Consider the following 18,594-nt stretch of genomic DNA (forward strand, 5'->3'; position numbering starts at 1 on the left):
TCTATGAAGAGAAAAGTGATCCAATAAGTCACAGTTTTAGGCTTTTGCTTTCAATTGCTCAAAGTGAAGACTTTCAAAGCTTCTCTTTCCCCCGAAGCCCTGATTGAGGGAGAAATGGGTATTGACCACCAAATTCAGCATCTACTTGCCAACAGCTACTTGTACACATCACAGACAAGTCCCAGCCACCTCTGCCCAGACGGCTGCGTCATGTACATCGAGTGTTTTTCCAGCCCCTTTGGCAGCACCAGCCTCTAACTCGCATGCAAAACCAGCCCCTTCACTGCATCTCAGAAATCTCCTGTGCTTCTCAAGTGCCCTCTCGGTGATCCATGCTTACGCTGCCAGCTCCTGCAGACAAATTCATCCTCCTTCTCTTGAAGGGCTTTGCACAGCGCTGCGCTGAATAGCACTGCACCGCAAACACGTGCCAGAGGGGTCAAGGACCCGGTCTGGAAGCGATGCCTGCTCAGAGTGACATTCCCATGAGGAAGAACAGGGTCTAAACGATGTGTGCCTTCCTCCCCAGGGTACAATGGAAGCATGGACAGGGCAGCTCAGTGCTAAGGGTTTTAACAAGGGAAAACCTGTTCGCCAGAGCTGAGCTGCTCCTGTGCTATTTGACCATTTCTTGGATGAAGAAAATCCACCCTACTCTCTCCATCAGAAACTCTGATTTGCAGACTGTGAGTCTATGGCCAGCCATTTTGCCCCTTGGCTCTACGGAGCAACCTCCTGGGGATTTGAGTCTTAGCGCATCAGACCTGAAAGGATGAGCAATCCTGCGGGCCCAGGGACATTGCCCCAGTAGCTGGCAGGTGCTAGAAATCTCCACAGCATGAGACACAGCTAAAAACCTCAAAGAAAAACCCAAACCAAACTCACTCCACCAACCCAACAATGCCACAAGGCACTCGCATACGGTGCTTCTTTATGGGCAGTGAGTGTTTTCCTGCCATCAGCAAGAAATGCACCTCTTTTCCTCCTTCCCATTAAAGGACAGCCATTCTTCTTCTTCTCTTTTGGTTGTCCTTTATTCTAGCCCTTGTCCTTGGCAGGATGCAGAGAGCACCCCGGCCTAGGTAGCTCCCAAAATTTCCTCAAATTTGGGCTGAGATTATATCTGTCATTATTAAAGAGTGCTAATAAGCCTTATTAACCAAGAGTGAATGCAAAAGGAATAAGGGAAGGATTTTCCTAGGACCCAAAGTGCAAGAAATTCATAACTAACTTAATACCTGTACCAATAAGAGATACTCATGCTGAGTCTATTTTAAAACCAGTCCAACTCTTTCCATAAGGAGGAAAAAAAAAAAAAAAAAGAGAGAGAGAGAGAGACTCTTTTCCTCTCTCAGAATTATTCATGAAGACAGTCACAGAAAACCAAACAAAATAATGTCACCACTTGCAACAGAGTTGTCCTTCTGCAGCGGGTGGCAGCTGGCTGGATGCTGGCATTATTCACCGCTAACGCGGCATTGAACCGGCAGCGACCCTTGCAAAAGCAAGCCCGGTTTGGGTGTGCACAGCTGCACACTGAAGGAAAATGCATGGCTTCAAGCAGTACCTGCAGCCTGCTCCCAAAGTGCGCAGGGCAATTTGGGGTATAACAGAGAGACCGAGTACCGAAAAGGGTAGAGGACGATGTGGCGGATGAAACCCCCCACCCTGGGCAGCTATGGGGCTCAGGACCGCTGTGCAGCTCGACTTGATCCCATGGGGGTCTCGGCCATTTAACAGCGATGAGACTTCCAGGGCTCCGAACCTGAGCCTCCCTCACCCCAGATATTTTCAAGCAGTTAAAAGACCTCGTGCAAACCTCTTCCTTCTCTTTCAACTCAGTCTCTTGCACATGACATAATCCCAGTCTTCTCAGGTTTTGGGCTGCCCGCGCGCCCTCCCAGCTGAGGATGTTCTCCCATCTGTCCTGCATACCGCCACACAAGCACGCTCACAGGCTTCCTTCAACCTCCCCGCTTGCAGCAACAGCTTTCTGACATGCCTCCAAAATGACTGATGAGTCAGTACGTTGTTTTTGAGCAACTCACGTGCCTTGCCGGCATGCAGGATGACAGACCTTGGGAACCTGGGCATTAATACTGGAGATTTATAGTCAAATCTGTCACGGTTGGGGAAGCTTTTTCCCCAAGAACTACTCTGCCTGAAGGTCGCTTTTCCTGGGCGGTAAGTGCAGAGAAACTTTCTCAGCCACCTTGGCTCCCACCAAAGGGCACGCAGGAGAGCAGGGGAGGGGGACAGCCACCAGCAAACGCGCCGAACCTCGGGTTGCCCGAGCAGTCCCAAAGACCCCATCTGCTCGGTGGGAAATCACGTTATGCCAGCAGAGCCCTGGCTGCAGCCTCCCACCGGGGAGCAAAAGCAAAGCACACCCTGGTTTGAGAGCCCCCCCAACCTAAACTCCACATCCTCAATGTATTACATAAACACATACATACAGAGAAAACACAGAGTCCACCGTCTGACCCAGCACAGCAAGTCACACCTGCTCGGATCCAGCTAAGATGAGAGGTTTGCAAACAATATCCACTCCCTCCAACCCTTCTTTTTCAAGGATCGGGAATCCATTGCCGCAAGACGTTTGATGCATGAGGCTACATCTTCCTATGCACAAATACCATCAAGGAGCTCATGGATGCTGCTGTTTGCTTATATTTCACTGTCAGCACCACGCTATTATTGTTGTAGCGTGACTGGTACTGCAAGTCCAACAGCCAACAGGTGCCATAGAAATCGGGGTAAACCTTGAAAATACAACTTCATCCAGCACATTAACAAACCCCCACATATTTGTCATCCAAAGACAGCGCAGTCACACTGCCTCATCTCTCTAGGATGGGATTTCCCCGCTAAGATTTCCCAGACATTCCTCTGGTGCTGGCAACACACTAGCAAACTGTGTCTTTTTGCTCAAAGCAGGGTCAATCCATGCAGCACGTACCCACGGTTGTTACCTACAGTACATGCTGTTTTGTCACTGTTGCTACCATTGCTGCAGATAGCTGGGGTGGTGATGGTGGGAGGTTTCAAGAAGGGGAAAAATTGTCCTGGGGTTGACACAGCAGAGGACTATGTTACTAACTATTGCTCCTCAGATTAGAGCTGACCTGCAGGGGTCAGCAAATTTAGCGAAGAAAACGCTAACAGGGAGTTTTCTCTGCCCTTCAAAAGTTTGTGTTGCCAACTGCCCAAGCAGAGCTTGAATGTTATCATCCACCGGGTTTGCTCTGGCCAAAGGAAATACTGGACTGCACGTGCCGCTGGGTAGGTTGCACGTATGTATCAAAGGCTGTAAAAGCACATAGAGGACCTATCTGCAGACTGATTTTGGGTAAGTAGCTGGCCATAAAGCTCAGGCTCTCTCACCAGAACTGCACCACCGAGGAATGGGCTACCTCCCGCTCGCTCTGTTTCTTATTCTTCCTCCTTTCTAACCTGTTTTGAAAGCAGGCATTTGACTGTGGTCTCAAAATCTCCATGAAGAAGATAAAGAAGGCTATGGGAAAGCTTACAGGCTCACAGTTTGTGTTTTAAGCTATAAAGGTGTTTGGGACTTGCTTACCCAGAAATTGCCCTTGTCCCTGCTGTAGACCAAAGCCTTTGGGACAAACAGGGGAGCACTGACCCTATCATTTCTGAGCATGTTGAGGATATGGATATGAAATCCATTCATGGCCTTTCTGCCGCTATACTCTTCTCTCCACCAAGGCTGACGACAGATATGGGAGGAGCTGGTAAGGAACAAGCCAAGAAACCCAGCCATTTGCGGGTACAGCAAGCCTTAGAGCAGGTAGAGGCAAAACGCCTGCTGGGACCTAATACCACGGGCTGGGTGGCAATTTCACAGACCAACAGCTCAAAAAAATGTAATAAACCAGCCCAAGCCAGGACTAGCTGGGGAGCTGGATATGGACAGGCAGCAAAACCACCTTGGTGGGCTGCCAGAGGCAAAGCCCACCATGCATACGGATGAGAGCCAGGACCATAAGCAGCTTCCACCTGAACCTCACAGGACACCCCAAAAAGATGCTCTCAGTGAAGTGGTTTCCAGGAAAGGCACTTCTCTGCCCATCACTTCCCTGTGTGAGTTTTTCCAGGCATGCCTAAAAGCCAAACCCTTTTCTCAAGGCCTCAGAAACCCCAAACAGGAGGATGTCTGTTAGGAAAGCTGCCTCGGACAACGCAAAAGCTCTTCTGTCCTCTTTAAAGCACGTCTCAGGATGGGCTGACAGTGTTGCCCAACCCTTTGCCGTCAGAACGGATCAATTCTGACAAGGAAGGCTCCTAAGGTTTATAGTCAGGGCAATGTGAATAAAACCAATGAAACATTTATTCAGTCAATTTTGGCCATCCCTAACAATGAGCTGTCTGAGAGCAGACTGCAAATTTCTCTAGTATTCTTACTTAAAACACTAATCTCTGTGGATAATTCTTAGTCTACAGCTTGTTTAGAAAACACAGACTATAAAATCCAAGCCATTTTAGAAGGACACATTGGACGGTGTACCCTTTCTTCCCTTGCCTGAGCCGTCAGATCGAGTTTGCAGGACGAACAGGGATAATTCCAAATCAGAAATTCGCTTTCTATTAGTACTGTTGGCAACGTCCACGGAATACTCCTGCCTGCAACCTGTGCAGGAAGCCAACCTGCACAGCACACAAGCTACCTGGTAAAAAATTCAATCCCCACAAACATCCCTGTCCTTTGCAATGCTTGCCCAGCTTGTCACAAAATCAAAGACCCGCAGAAATACTCTATCGGGGAAAGAGACTCCCTAAAGCGAGTCAGAAGACCGTACGAATGGTGACAGACAAACTGCTTCATCATTTTGTGTTCAGGGTGCTTTCCAGGCTGGGTTGTGCGCCCTGGCATACAGCAGTCATTTGGATAAAAGGTATGGAAGAGACCAGGGACAAAAAGTACAGTAAAGGCTTTTGAAATTAATTTAAGGGTTTCAAGAGCAAACACGCTTTACTACGACTTCCCCTTCAGGACAACAGTTACCCAAAATTTCCTTTGCAAATCCTTTCAAGCTCTTTTTTTTTTTTTTTTTTTTCCCACCCTCACTGCTTTGAGCTGAGCTCCAGAAACCCTCTCACGCTCTCCCAGGCAGCCAGCGGGTCGCCTGCCCGCCCTCCCCCTTGGCATGAGCCTGCTCTGCCCGATGCTGCCAGCTGGGCAATGCCATGATACCGAGTCCTCTCCGCCTCACCTGATCAGTCACTCGCCTGCTCATTCCTTTCAGATTGGACCAGACAACACCTGCTGCACAGTGCATCTCCCCGTACGGTTCTTCCTCTGCCTCCCCAAAGCATCCCCCCGCGCCGAGGAAGGCGAGGCGGGGACGGGGGACCACACACATGCCCACGTCCCCACAGACAGCAAGCCACCCAGGTGACAAATGCTCACTTGGCCAAGAGAGAAAGGGAGAGCAGAGTAGGAGGCAGATTTGCAGGCGCTGATCCCACACGCCTGACCCCCTCCTCTCCCTCGTTATGGATGAGGTAAATTAGCTGTGACACTCATTAGCTGCAGCTCCTAATTAGTGAAAATTAATATTGGTTTTGATAGAAGTGTTGGCTGAAGCTCTCCCAGGCAAAGGCATGATTGACCTTGTTATCCCGTCTAATAGCAAGTTACATCACAGAAACTACTTTTTGTGGAGTTGACAGATTGCAGCCGCCTCCCACCCTCCACAGCTCCCTTCCCCGCCACTCGGAGAGCCGGCCCCAGCCCCTGCCAGAGCACCCGCAGCCCCACTGGCGCCTGCGCCCATCCCTGGCAGCATCCCAAGCCCCCTCCCCAGCAGCAGGTCTTTCCCACGGCCAGCACTTTTCCCACTGTAAGGCAACAGCATTTTGAATTATTTTCTCCCTTTTGGCCAGGCAATGATAAATGGTGCAAGCCTATACCCGTTTTTTAGGGCCATGATAATCTCTCTCCTGAACAGTGCCAGCCATCCCTCCCTGCCCACGGATATTGCTCCTCCCAGCTGGCCTTCGGGAGACATGGTCCCTCACCCCCCGTGTCCCATCCCATCACCCCTCCCATTGGCCCGAGTAACTCCAAACTCACCGGAGGACTTGCTTGCCGCCACCTCTACTCACCATTCAAAATAATAAATAAATGAGAATAGCCACAATGCAATGGCAATTACCATTTAATAAGGAAAGAAATCGGAGCAGCATCCCTTGACCTCAGGCGTCCATCCGAAGGTGGCTAACCAGCAAAGTAACAGACACTGCTAAACAAAAGGAAAACATTTGCTACCAAAGTTATGTATAAAAAACCTGCACTGTATTATTCACACATTAATAACAATAAAGATGTCAAACTGTCAGATAAGAAGTTAATCTCATTCAGAGCACAATTAAAGATGCCATTATCCAACCACCTGGGGCCACTTCCACTTTTACAAGGCAGTGAGTTTAACAGATAACAGGGGTGAAACCACGCCTGGCAAAGTGGCTTGCCTAGCCAAGCCCCTTGTCACCACATCCCACAATCCTACTGGCACCCTCCAGCCAGGGTAGCCAAATATCGATGTTGTTTCTTGCTCAAAAGAGGCCGCATGCAGATCTGTGCTAGCAAAGCTTTTTTTTCTTTTTTTTCTTTTTTTTTTCTTTTTTTTTTTTCTTTTTTGGGGGGCATTCTTTTCATTTCTGGGATCAATGTCCCAATGAAAATTGTCCCTCTGCCTGCCTGGATGATGCCACTGGATACAGGAAACATGAAGGGCAAACCAGGACCGAACCATATCTCCAGTATTGCTGGTCCCTGGGATGAGCTTATATTTCGGGGGGGGGGGGGGGGGGGGGGGGGGGGGAACCCAAAACACTGGAAAGCAGCATCTCCAACAGATTCCAGTTGATTGGACAGCAGGACGCCCACCAACCACAGCACTTTTGGCTTTTAATATGAACTAACGAGCTCTTTGTGAACAGCAAATGGACCCTGAGCCTTTTTTTCCCCAGACTGCTGCTGCTGTTAGGAAGCCAAGGCCAGAAAAGCTGGGCACTCGCTGCTGAGTGCAAAGCCACAACCATCAAATTCTGGCCTTTACAGAAGAGGCACTGGAAGAGGAGAAAGTTTTGGAGAAAGAAACCCCCTCCTGATGTCCTTACTGAAGACATCGTCGGCTGTGTCAGCCCAAGCACTGCCCGAGGGATGCAAAATCCAAGAGGCTGCTGACACGATGTGCAAGGAAACACCTTCTCATGCAAAATGCCCCAGTTCTCCTCGAGCCCAGGGACCTTTATACCATTTTATGGAGAAAGTCCAGCAAAAGCATCCAGATGCTAATTGCTATTTATACTGCAGGCCAAGCCAGCCTTCCCCACCTCGGTGTAGCCTGCAAAATGTACAGCTCCTGTACGCCTCTCCAGCTCAGCAGCCTGGCAAGATAGACCAGGTTTCTGTAATGTTTACCACTGCACACATGTGCTATTGCCATGTTTTTTCAGTCTTGGATAGGGAGCCAGTATTTTACATTTAGCCATAAAGCCCAATGTTAAAAAGAATAGTCAAGGGCCATCCTGAAAGTAAGAAATTATTCTCGAGCCGTATTAATTGCATTCAAGACTCTGCTACACGTGTCCCATACAAGCCCTTCACAGGGTTTCCTTTTCCACAGCGTAACGTATGAGGCTCTGTGCCACGGGCCAAGGTGGGGGTGAGACACAGCAGAAGCAATGCAGGAGACGGACCCCACTTCCCCCGTCCCCCCACCCAGCAGGATCCTAAAGCAATGCCCAGGGGCATCCCTGAGAACCAGAGATTCTGTACCGAGGGCTACAATAAAGCAAAGGGTAAGACTGGAGATGGAGACATGAAATCACGCAGCCAGCTAATGACTCGCTCAGTCCAACTACTCCCCAAGCCGATGGCAACTTTGAGTGAAATTGAAACAATCTGGATTTTTCGAAAGAAAAAAAAAAAAAAGGCAAAGCAAATCAGCAAATTATATTTAAAATGCTTCCCCTCCACACCTTGCAAGCTTGCTCTGCAACAGGACCAGGTCTCTTCTTCCTCGAGGTGTGAAACAAGCAGCGTGCAAAGGAAAATAAAATATATGCCTCCAACTTACAACCTGGAATGCAAAACCAAGCTCCTGGTTTAAAATCCAGGGAGGTAACAGCCTCCCCAACCCCTTAGGGGACACCTTTTCTACCTGCCATCTGCCAGAAAACGGCTGCGAAGCATCCCAGTACCTGTGGGGCTCACCCTCCTCTGTCCCTCGCTGTCAGGGTTGCGTAAACTTGGGAAGACCCTGCCAATTTTTATGGTTTCTGTTGCAGCATGATGATACCAGCTTGGGATTTTCCCCCACCCCCCCCCTTGCCCTCTCCAGTACGGAGCCTTAATTTATGACTATTTTCCCCACCCCACCAAAGTACACTGGTAATGGCTTCTGGCTGATGTGCTTTCTGCAAGCTGTCACTCCCAGCTCCGTACCTGATGGGACTGCAGACAGCGTCCCTGGACTGCAACAATTTTTCCAAGACAAAGAACAACTTGCAGAAGCCAGGGAGAATTTTTTTTCCCACCCTTTCCTTTATGCCGCCAGGAAAGCTGCTTCAGGGACAGAGGGAGAGATACGTATGCAGGATGGGGCTTTCTGCATGGTCCCTTCACTTACTCGCCTTACTGTCCCCCACCACACTGAGTTTTACATCAGTGCTCTTTTGTACAGAAATATTGTTTTATCCAGTAGGATGTGTTTAATTTGATGCAGCTGTCACATGGGAAAAGGTGCGTTTCAAGAGTCAAGGTTTTCCGCAGTGCTGTTACTTATTTTACAGTCTTCTGCCATATCTATTTCTTCCCCTCTATTTCCCAAAATCATTAGTAACAACCATTAATCTCTGCCTGTGAGAATGCTCCTCGCTTCTCCCCATACCCTGAATTGTTAGTCTGCCTTGGACTTTCTACATTTTAAAGTCTTTTTCCCCTCCTATTTTCAAATTAACTGCTTGAAACTGAACAGAGGAGTAAGAAATGAAGCCACATCACTGTTTGTGAAAGGGTGTTACGTTCCATAATATGATCTCTTGCCTCAAACCTAATAATCAATTAGAAAGAAAAAAGACAGAGGTTCCTCCGTATTCAGGTACCGAATCGCCCTCCTAATTGCGCACACACAGAAAGACAGCCTACGCAATACAATACCGGAGCCTCCACAGAGCAGGCACTTGACAAACCCATGCAGATGAATGGAATAAAATTGAGTTACTAACCATTAAATGTCAAGTGTTTGAAATCTTTCCCCCTTGCGTAAAAAGCAATATTAATAAATCTTTAAGAGAGGGAGCGCACACAGCTTATTCACTCTTCTGACCACTGCTGCAAATTGAACAGATGTTTTCATCGAGTTGTCCAACAACGCTGTCTCCAGCTTTTTTTCCCCCCCGAGTGGTTACAGTTAATTCAAAAGCCATCAATGTACGGGAGCAGTTTGACAAGAGGAACCAATTTATTAACTCCCCCTGCCAATCAAGCACATTAAGCCATTCAAAGGCAGAGAGGTGCATTGGCACACAACGACAATAAATCGGTTTAAAACCCAGGAGATGGGGAGGGGATGGATTCCTGTGACAACATCGAGGTGACCACCCTGCGTGTCCTCTGGTCCCTAAAATTGCAGAAACAGTGATAAAACAAGCTTCCCAGGAGGCAACCCTGCCACCCACGCAATCAGCCCAGCCAGGGCAGCGCAACGCCTACCAACACCCGGGCCCCAAACAGGGGATGCTCACCGCGATAACGGCAGTTTTCTGCATAGACGCTTCCCAACAGTGCGAGTTTTATTCTGCAATCTCAGCACGGTGGCACGTATATATGTTTCCAGAAGGGTTCTCTTCTACCTGCTTGGTTTCATGCAGGAATATGGTGGTTTTCCATAATGAGGACTAAGTAAATTTTCACGTTTTAATTGCTCAGATGATTTTGATGCAGGTGAGAAGCTGGACCTTTTTTTTTTGTTTTGCTTTTGATGACTTCTTTTACGCCAAGAAGCAACAATGACAAGCTGGTAGTGGTGGTGAATAGTTTGAATTTTTCATTTGTTAAAGACAAAGTAGTACTTCCACAGTGACCAATTATGGAAAGTTTAATTAAAGGTTAATTTTTCACAAGGCTAGAAGTGTGAAAATTGTGTAAAAAGAGTCATGGAGGCTATCATGGAATACCTTTTGCAGCACCACAGGGAAGTGCCTCGAGCTGTTCCCCCTCTCACCCAGCTAATTTGGGAGCCGGACACGCACCTCTGCAGCATTTCATTGATAAACTTCAAACTGCACAAGCAGCTGGATGCCAGCCCTTCTCAAAACCATCTATTCCCAGCACCCTTCACTCAACACACCTCCCACTTCACCGCAGCCCCAGGCTGGATGGCAAAATGTGCCGAGATGCGAGAGTATGACGTGTAATGCTCCATCGCTTTCCTCCAACATGGCATGAACTTTGCCTGAGCGTTGCATAATGCAAGGGAATCGCTCTGCCTCCTCTCACGTGTTCTTGCTTTGCTCCTCAGTCAAGAGAATTAGCCAGAGAGTGGTGGAGCAGATCCAGATTGCAGAGATCTCAGATGAAAATGTTGCATGCAAACACAGAAGTAGGGGGTAGTGAGGTGTACTTTTTTTTTTTTTTTTCCCTTCTTCTTTTCTAAGCTCACACAACCCAAATACATCAAGTTCATGATCTGGCAAAATGTACAAGCATGTTTATCACTGTTTGCAACCATAGCTTTTTTTTTTTCCTAAGAGGTCCCATTGATAGATTGAAAGTGAAAACACAGACCAAAAATAAAAATTATGAGTGTATGCATAAGCAAGTATTTCCCTACAGTACAGGGAAATATGCTTGGCCCATAATACATTCCTTTAGAATATTAATACCTCCACAAAGATATATATATACAGCTTCGTAATTTGAATATATACACACATATACGTGCACATATACTTTTCCCCTGCCCTGTGTTTTTTGCTTTACCAAGCTTGACTCACATTGTCATCCCTGCTCTATATCAGGTTTGGCACCCATGCTAATGCCTCCAATTAGCCAGGAAAAAGGCCCGATTTAACTGAGCTGGGACGGTGTGGACATCCAAGCCTGGACACTCCAAGGTAACAAGGAGCAGAGCCCAACGCCCACCAAGAAGCCAGCCCACAAACAAAGCTCCTACAGACGGCTCTGTACAGATAACTAATGCTACTAAAGTCATCTCCGACAGAAAAATCACCCCAGACCTCATTACCACAAACACACATCTTTCTCTGTTTCTTTTGAAAGGGCTTAGCCCCCGTGCAAGGGCTCACACACTCGAACGTGAAAGGTGGCGAGATCAAACCTTCAAATGGTTTGATGAGGCAGTTACCAAAAGCAAGGTTACCCTGACATGTTAATTAGTCCACATTGCAAATATACTTTCTTCCTTCTCCCTCTCTCTCTTTCCCTTCTTAAACGTAAACATTAACGTTATCGCCTATTAGCAAAGCAGATATGAAAGTTTAAGTGATTGATGAAGTGATTAATTTAATGATGCAGGGTTAAGGGTTTGGGGGGGGGGGGGGGGGAGGAAGAGCTTTTTTCCTTAAGTTTCCTGATGTTGGGAATAACTAATTTTCTAGCCTTAAGTTTTCATTAACAATGCTGTACTTTCTACAGCTCAACAAATAATTTCATCAATGGGCCTAAAGGGCTTGAGTTACAAGAGCCGAAATCCCCTTCTTAAAATACTCCTCAGCTACTGTTGTTCATTAGGGTCGATGCCACACTTAGAAACAAGGCTGCCCCTTTACAGAGCACTCAAGAAACCTGCAAATTCAGTTTTAAACAGTAAATAGCCATTGGATAACAGCGCTTCCAATTAATACTGAAGACGAAGGTGATGTTCCTATTGCCTCCCTTTCTAAAGGAGAATATTCACACCCACTCTCAGCGATGCCTGTAACGAAGCTTGCAAAGCAGGTTTCCTATTCAAAAATATCTCAATCTCTCTCACAGTCAGAGACTACCGTATTCCTCTGGAATTATCCTTTGTAAAAGCCCAAATCAATTCTGCTAGCTGCACACATGCACGCGCCCCGCTGGGGTGATGGACACGTATATACTCGCACTGTCAGCCCGAAGGGGCACACCGGTGCCTGCCTTTGTACGGAAAACAGCCTGCACGTACATGCCGTAACACCAGCCCAAAACACAAGGTGGTAGGAACCCCAAAGCCGCTCGCAGCAGAGGCCGTTCAAAATAGGTGGGCTTTGCGCGCCTACCGGGGACGCGCAGCCTTTTTGACGATTGCTGATGGCACCAAATTCAGTCCAGCTGAGGGGATGGTTTTAAAAGCAGAAAAAGCAATGTTTCCCCAGACTCTACCAAGGGTAGCAAACTACTTCTGGCCCTGGGAAGAGGATAACCTCAGGGGGGACCCAGCTCAGAGCAGGACCTACCAGAAATATCCCAGGCTGGACCCCAGCCCAGATTTAACCCCTGCTGGTGTCCTCCCATGTGGTCTATGGCTAAGAACATCCACCAGCAGCAAACCAAGGAGACTAGGGGCTACCTATGTTTGCCAACCGACCTTTTGCCTGCCAGATCCCCCCCAAAAAAAAAAAAAAAAGCTTTACTAGGTTTTTACCATTATGAAACCCTTGCCACCACATCGGTGCTAACACAGTGGGGTGGCTGGGACACTTGCCATGCAGTCCCCAAACTAGGTAACCAGCCACAGACCAACTTCCATCATGCACTGGTCCACTCGTTTTGCTGTGCATTTGCCCTCCCAGCTGGGGATTATTTATATACAGCATGCAGCAGCGTGGTTTCACCATCAGCTGAAGCTGATCTGAGTCAACACCACAGCAAAGGGATGGCCTCCCTTACCCTCTTGCACCATCTTGACTCCTGTGACTTCTATGTCCACCTGATCTTGCAGCTCTCCCATCAGCTATACGTAAATGCTGGTCTAGCTGAAAACCAGAAGAAAAATCCCTGAACAAGTAGATGCTAGCTGCACATAGTGTTGGTGTAACTGGGGTGGGGAAAGGTCCCGTGGCTGTTGACCTCTCACCTTCCTCCCACTTGCACATTCCCACCTTGCCTTCCTGAAAGGGTATTAGGTTTTCTTTGGAGCATTTTTGGAGCTGTTTCAGCAAACTAACACACACGCACACAAATAGAGGGATAGTTTTCCTGCTAACTCGGCAGGTATTAACAGCTCAGCACAGCCCTGGCTGCAGGCAGGGCAGTAACACGTGGCTGGAGCTGGTGATGTTGGACTGAGGCTTCATTCACCACACAGCCACCTTGGATGGAGCACCTCTACAGGGAAGGCAGGTGGTATCTTTAATTAGACCAAACACAGGCACAGAGGCCCTTCCCCACAAACTCAGCCAAGTATGCAGTCACAGGAAAGAAGTTCCCAGCAGCACCAGCATGAAGAGGGCACAACCCCCACTGCTTTAACACACACTACTTACAAAGAGGTAGGCTTTCTGAAGCTCTCCATCCACTCTACTACCAGTGCCACCGCATTTTTCCCCAAAGCATCTTCCAACTTGCCAGATTTTGCTAAAAGCCAGCCTACCTTGTATCATTCCCATAGGCTCTTGCACTGCCCTGGACTCCCAAAGCACCCTGTGCTGTCTTGCTCCTTTCAAGGAGTTAAGCCCAAGCTTTAAAGCCATCCTCTGTGCTCTTCTGTATCACACCTCCTTAGTACCCAATTAGCACCTCATTAACAGGATGCCCACAATGCTTTCTGGTCTTGCCAGGGTGACTTTTAACCCCGTGGTGCACAGAGATTAAATTAGTTTTCTCTTTTGAGCTCTAGTATTTAATTTTGAGCAAGAGGGACACAACAGCAGATATGCTAGGGCAGCCCCCCCCCCCCCCCCCAGCAATAGCTGCATCCTCCTGCAAGCGAGGAGGGGGGCCAGGAGACACCAAAGGGAAAAGGGTCCCATGCTCAGACGCCCACCGTCCCCCCTCCAAAGCTGTCCCCAACAGAATGCCCACAAGCCTCATGCGTGGATATCTGGCCCAGAGAGCTCTGCAACAATTTAATCAGTCCAGAAGAATGCAGAGACTAGAGCCAGTGCTTTTTTTTTTTTTTCTTCCAGTGATGCATTAGGAAGTGCCATCATGGAGGAGCCCAGCCACCTCAGATGCCTACAGCTGCGGGATCAAACATGCAGGCAGGGTTTAGCCGAGACAGCCTGTGCTCAATCACACACAGATAACCATATCTTCAGCAGCAGCTTGAATTGCCCGGCACCCCCGGGGACTTTACCCGGGTGCCAAAGCATCTGGCTGCCCAGGACCACAGCACTGCAGTGAAAGGCTATGGCAGGAGAGATGATTGCTTTGGAAACTACAGATACAGCGCACGGAGGATGGCAGCTTTCCCTGCCTGGAGAAGAAAAGCCCTCTGGCCTGGCCCTTGCCAGGAGAATCAAGTCAAGTCATCCACAAATATCAGAGGGATGTGCTGCCTCAGACCCACGTGCAGAGTTACCAGCGAGCACCCTGCCAGCTAAATACCAATACAATTTCCCAGTCCTCTTGTGAAATAACTCTCCATCCCAGAGGGCCCTGAAAGGCAAGAGGTGACACGCATCAACCTAATTACTTTAATCACCACCAGCCAACAAAGTACACCTACACTGCAGCAGTGCCCCACTATCCCAGGCTCCTCTCAGGCTGCAACATCTTGGGGTGCACAGTAAGAGCCCCAACTCCATGGGAAATGTCCACTACGGCCCATTTTGGTGAAGTAGGTCTCAAAGAGCAAGGTTCAGCTCTGCCCCTCAGAACTTAGTGGAGAAACATCCATAAGTTCGGAGTCCCTTAGCTGGTGTGGGTTTCCCTGGAAAAAAAATCAGCTTTCATCTCAAATTCCTCGTGCCGCCTTCTGTGAGCAGAGGAGGTGGTGTGCTCAATGTAGCCCACTATGGAAGGGCTCCAGCTTGCCCTGGGAAGTAGTCTAAGTTCTCCAGTGCAGAAAGTCAAACCACACCATCAGAAATTTGTCAGGCAGCAAAGCTCTCCTATTCAGTGCCAAGAGCCAGACTTGGATCCTCAAACATCCAGCAGCACAGCCAACAGACAGCCAGGTGCCCAAGAAAGACTGCTTCCACATGCACGCTCCCCAGCAGAATTTGCGACTCGGTCAATGCCACCAAGAGATTTGGGTGTCTCCAGCAATCACCCTCTCTTCTACTGTATTTAACTGAAATTCCTGCAACAGCATTTGGAAGTCACCATCTGCAAGCCCCCAGACGAGCAGGGTTTTTTGTAAGCTCGCAAAGGCATACCCACCCTGTTCCCAAAACACGAGCTATTTACGGTCTGTTTACCAGCTCAGCAAAAGTTGCACATAGCAAAGGGGGGCAGAAGCACGTAAAATTCCCCATCAATCATCCGCCTTGCTTTCTGAGCACGGTGAACCCAGGGGATGGAGAGCACGGCCCATGCCTCCTGGGAGAGGCATAGAGCTGAAGGGAAAGAACAAGGGGGCTTTGAGCAGAAAACACAGCCCCATACACTGCACATATGCTCTTATGATTTCAACCCACCCCCTGCCTCCTGTCACATACACGTCCCCGCCTCCTCGCAGGTGCTCTGCTCAGCATCCCCCGACCACCCATCCCTCCACATCGCGGTGGCACCAAGCTGCTGAGTCAGGGGAGCACGCGAAGCCTTTAGCCCAAAAACCCCGCACCCAGCCAGGCTCCGAGTGCTGAGCCAGCACCGCTCGGGGCTGTCGCTCAGCAGCAGCCCTGACCGCGGGACTTGCTGAGTTAGAGGTTCTCCTCGGCCCTACGCTGTCACAGGTTAACAAGTGGGAGAAGATGCTGAGGCAGCCAACTTTGGGGGACCCGGGGCTGAGCATCCCACCGGGCGCTGGAGGCATCCCGGTGATGCTCACAGGAGAGCATCCCAGCAAGCTGGTGGGGCAGAGAGCCGAGAGCCTCAGCTGCACGCTCTCCTGCCCAGAAATAACTAAGGGAACCAAATAGCAGGCAGCCTTGGCAGAAGCCCCCGGAGGAGCCCGGCCTCCCCACCTGCCAGCCATCCCAGGCACCTTTCCCAGCTTCACCAGCATCTTCTCACGCTCACATTGCCCGGGAGGTGATGAAGCCTTGCAACTAAATCCTGGCAGGTTTCCCCCTCTGTTGTGCACTGCTCAACCTCAGCAGGCTTCACAGAGGAGATCCTCCAGATTTAGTCCCCTCTCCTAGTTTTAAGCAGGGCATACAGGACTAAGGTCTGACGGGCAGGAGGGACACATTGTCCCCAGCCCACCCGGGCAACCATGCCCCTGACACAGCGTGGCCCGAGAGCAAAGCCAAGTGCATGCTATCAGCTCAGGTGCAATGATTAAAGCGTTTCCCACTCTTCTAAGACAACATTATTCCAGTGATGCTAAAATGTTATCGCTAGGATGAAGGGAAAGTGGAATTGCACTCATCTGAATGGCCTCTTTTGTCATGCATTTTGCAAGGCGTTGAGGCATGAAAGCTTTCAGAGAGACTCGGGTGAATCCAAGCTAGGTGGTTATAAGGCTAGTTACAGACCTGACATGATGGATCATCTTCATTTTCCCATTCCTGTCCTGCATACAGCAAATCCATTTGCTGGGCAATTAGACTCCAGTCATTACATTATGCTAAGAAGACGTTCCTTTTGCAGCAGGGGGGACCCCATCCAAGAGAAACCCAGAGCACTGCCTGCTCATCCCCACCTGCTGACAAATCCAGGGCTATAGGTAACCCCACCTGCAGCAATGCCACCTCCCCAGCACACCGGCGAGCATCACCCCTTGCCAGAGACCTCCAGCAACTCATCTGGCATCAATATCCACACCGCTCTCCCTTACCCTCAGCCCTCTAAAAGGTTTGGGCTTAAACAAAATGGCCCTTGGAATGATTTTGCTTAAGGCAGCGAGCAGCACAATAAAGACGGACAGTCCCTCTCCTGCAAACTCTTCTTCTAAGGGCTGTTAACCAGCCAGTACTGCTGCTTTCGGAGTAAAACACACGGCGATCTGGCTACCGGCAGCTGACGTGGGCTCTCCCGGTGCCCTGACTCGCTCGTGCCACCACGGCCCAACCAGTCATTATCCCTCCTCCTCCTCCTCTCCAGGTATCTCCCCTCTCTCCTGCAATTTCTTCCCCGACCCCTTCAATCGCTTTCGCCTTCCTCAAGCTCACGTCTCCTATTCCCTCCGTGCGTGTGCACGTGTGCGTGTGTGTGTTTCCATTACTTCTGGGTGAAATAACTGACTAGAGGGTCAGTCCACCTGAAAATTGCTCTCCCTGGACCTAAATGAAACAGATGGGCATTGATGATGTTTTGGGAGAAATTAATCAGCCTGGACCGGCAGCAGCGCCAGCAGCTCCCTCGGCCCAATCTCGTCTAATGAATTCTGAGCTCTCTGTCTTAATAGCTCCTGACAAGACTAATTTACTCTTGTAAGTGATTAGAGGGGGAATGATCTCTTAATTGTTGCTTAAGATTCCTTTCGGCATGGCAGGTGGCAAGCGGGGACCGCTCGGTTTGGTGCTAGGTGAGGCTGCGCCCGGGGATGCCGTCGGGAGGGGAGGAGGGGGCTGCACGGGGCATTCACTTAACGCCACGGTGATGGGCACTTCTAACAGACCTCGAAAAAGGAGCCTTCTAACAGACCTCGAAAAAAGAGCCGCATTTTTTTGAGGTAAGAGGTGCCACATACTGTTCTGCTACTTACAGCCCAGTCAGGATATAAGAAAGGTGTTTCCAGATGATGCCTTTTTTTTTAAAAAAAGTTAATAAGCCTAACTCAGAAAATATCTACCAACAGCAGAAAACACAGAAACACTGTCAACACTTTCAAGGCTGACATTTCCCTCTGGTGCATCTGAAAACAAAATCCCAGGGTGCCAATATTCTTAAGAGTGAATTTCATTTCTGTACAGTGTAATACAAAGTTTAAAAAAAATAAAATTCAACCCCCAAAGTAATTCCACAAACAATTTTACTCGCACAATATCTCACTGGAAAGCAGACTGTCAGAAATCTTCCCCCATTTTCTGCCAAAATAGGAGTTCAGTCCAATTCCCGTAAGGTATTTCAAGCTCAAGTACTTCAAGAACCACGTACTCAGTGAGGAAGCGTTTCCATTAAGCTGTTCCCAACCAGCTCTCACTCCTGCTCTTGCACAGCTGCTTCCTTCCCTGGGACTTGTCCGGGGCACATCCAGCACTAAGTGTGTTTGCAGGGACACCGGCAATCGAGGGGCAGGGAGCATACCGAGAGCAAAGCAAAGAATCCAGGTGTGAAGCAACCCATAAGGGGTGGGCTCGCTGAAGAATTGCCATGAAAAATGACATGGTTGCAAGTCAGCGGGGGAAAAAAAAATTAGAAAAAAAAATTACGGTGAAGTCAGGTCCTTCCTTTCCTTACGTTACTCACAGCACTGCAGAAAGCAAGCTGCGAACAAAGGCACCCGAGCAGCAGTTTTCAGTACTATTTCCCATTGCAAATAAACCTGAGCATCACTGCAAGGCAAAACTCCCCAGGCTGCCGCTCCAGCA

At 49.0% G+C, this 18,594-nt stretch overlaps 1 protein-coding gene across 1 annotated transcript in view; it reads right to left on the minus strand.

Annotated features, from left to right (window-relative positions):
• Positions 1–18,594, minus strand: part of CDH23 (cadherin related 23) — a 214,173-nt gene that overhangs the window by 178,528 nt on the left and 17,051 nt on the right. The window lies entirely within an intron of this gene.

The sequence above is a fragment of the Harpia harpyja genome, chromosome 10, assembly GCF_026419915.1.
Source record: "Harpia harpyja isolate bHarHar1 chromosome 10, bHarHar1 primary haplotype, whole genome shotgun sequence".
NCBI classification, from domain to species: domain Eukaryota; kingdom Metazoa; phylum Chordata; class Aves; order Accipitriformes; family Accipitridae; genus Harpia; species Harpia harpyja.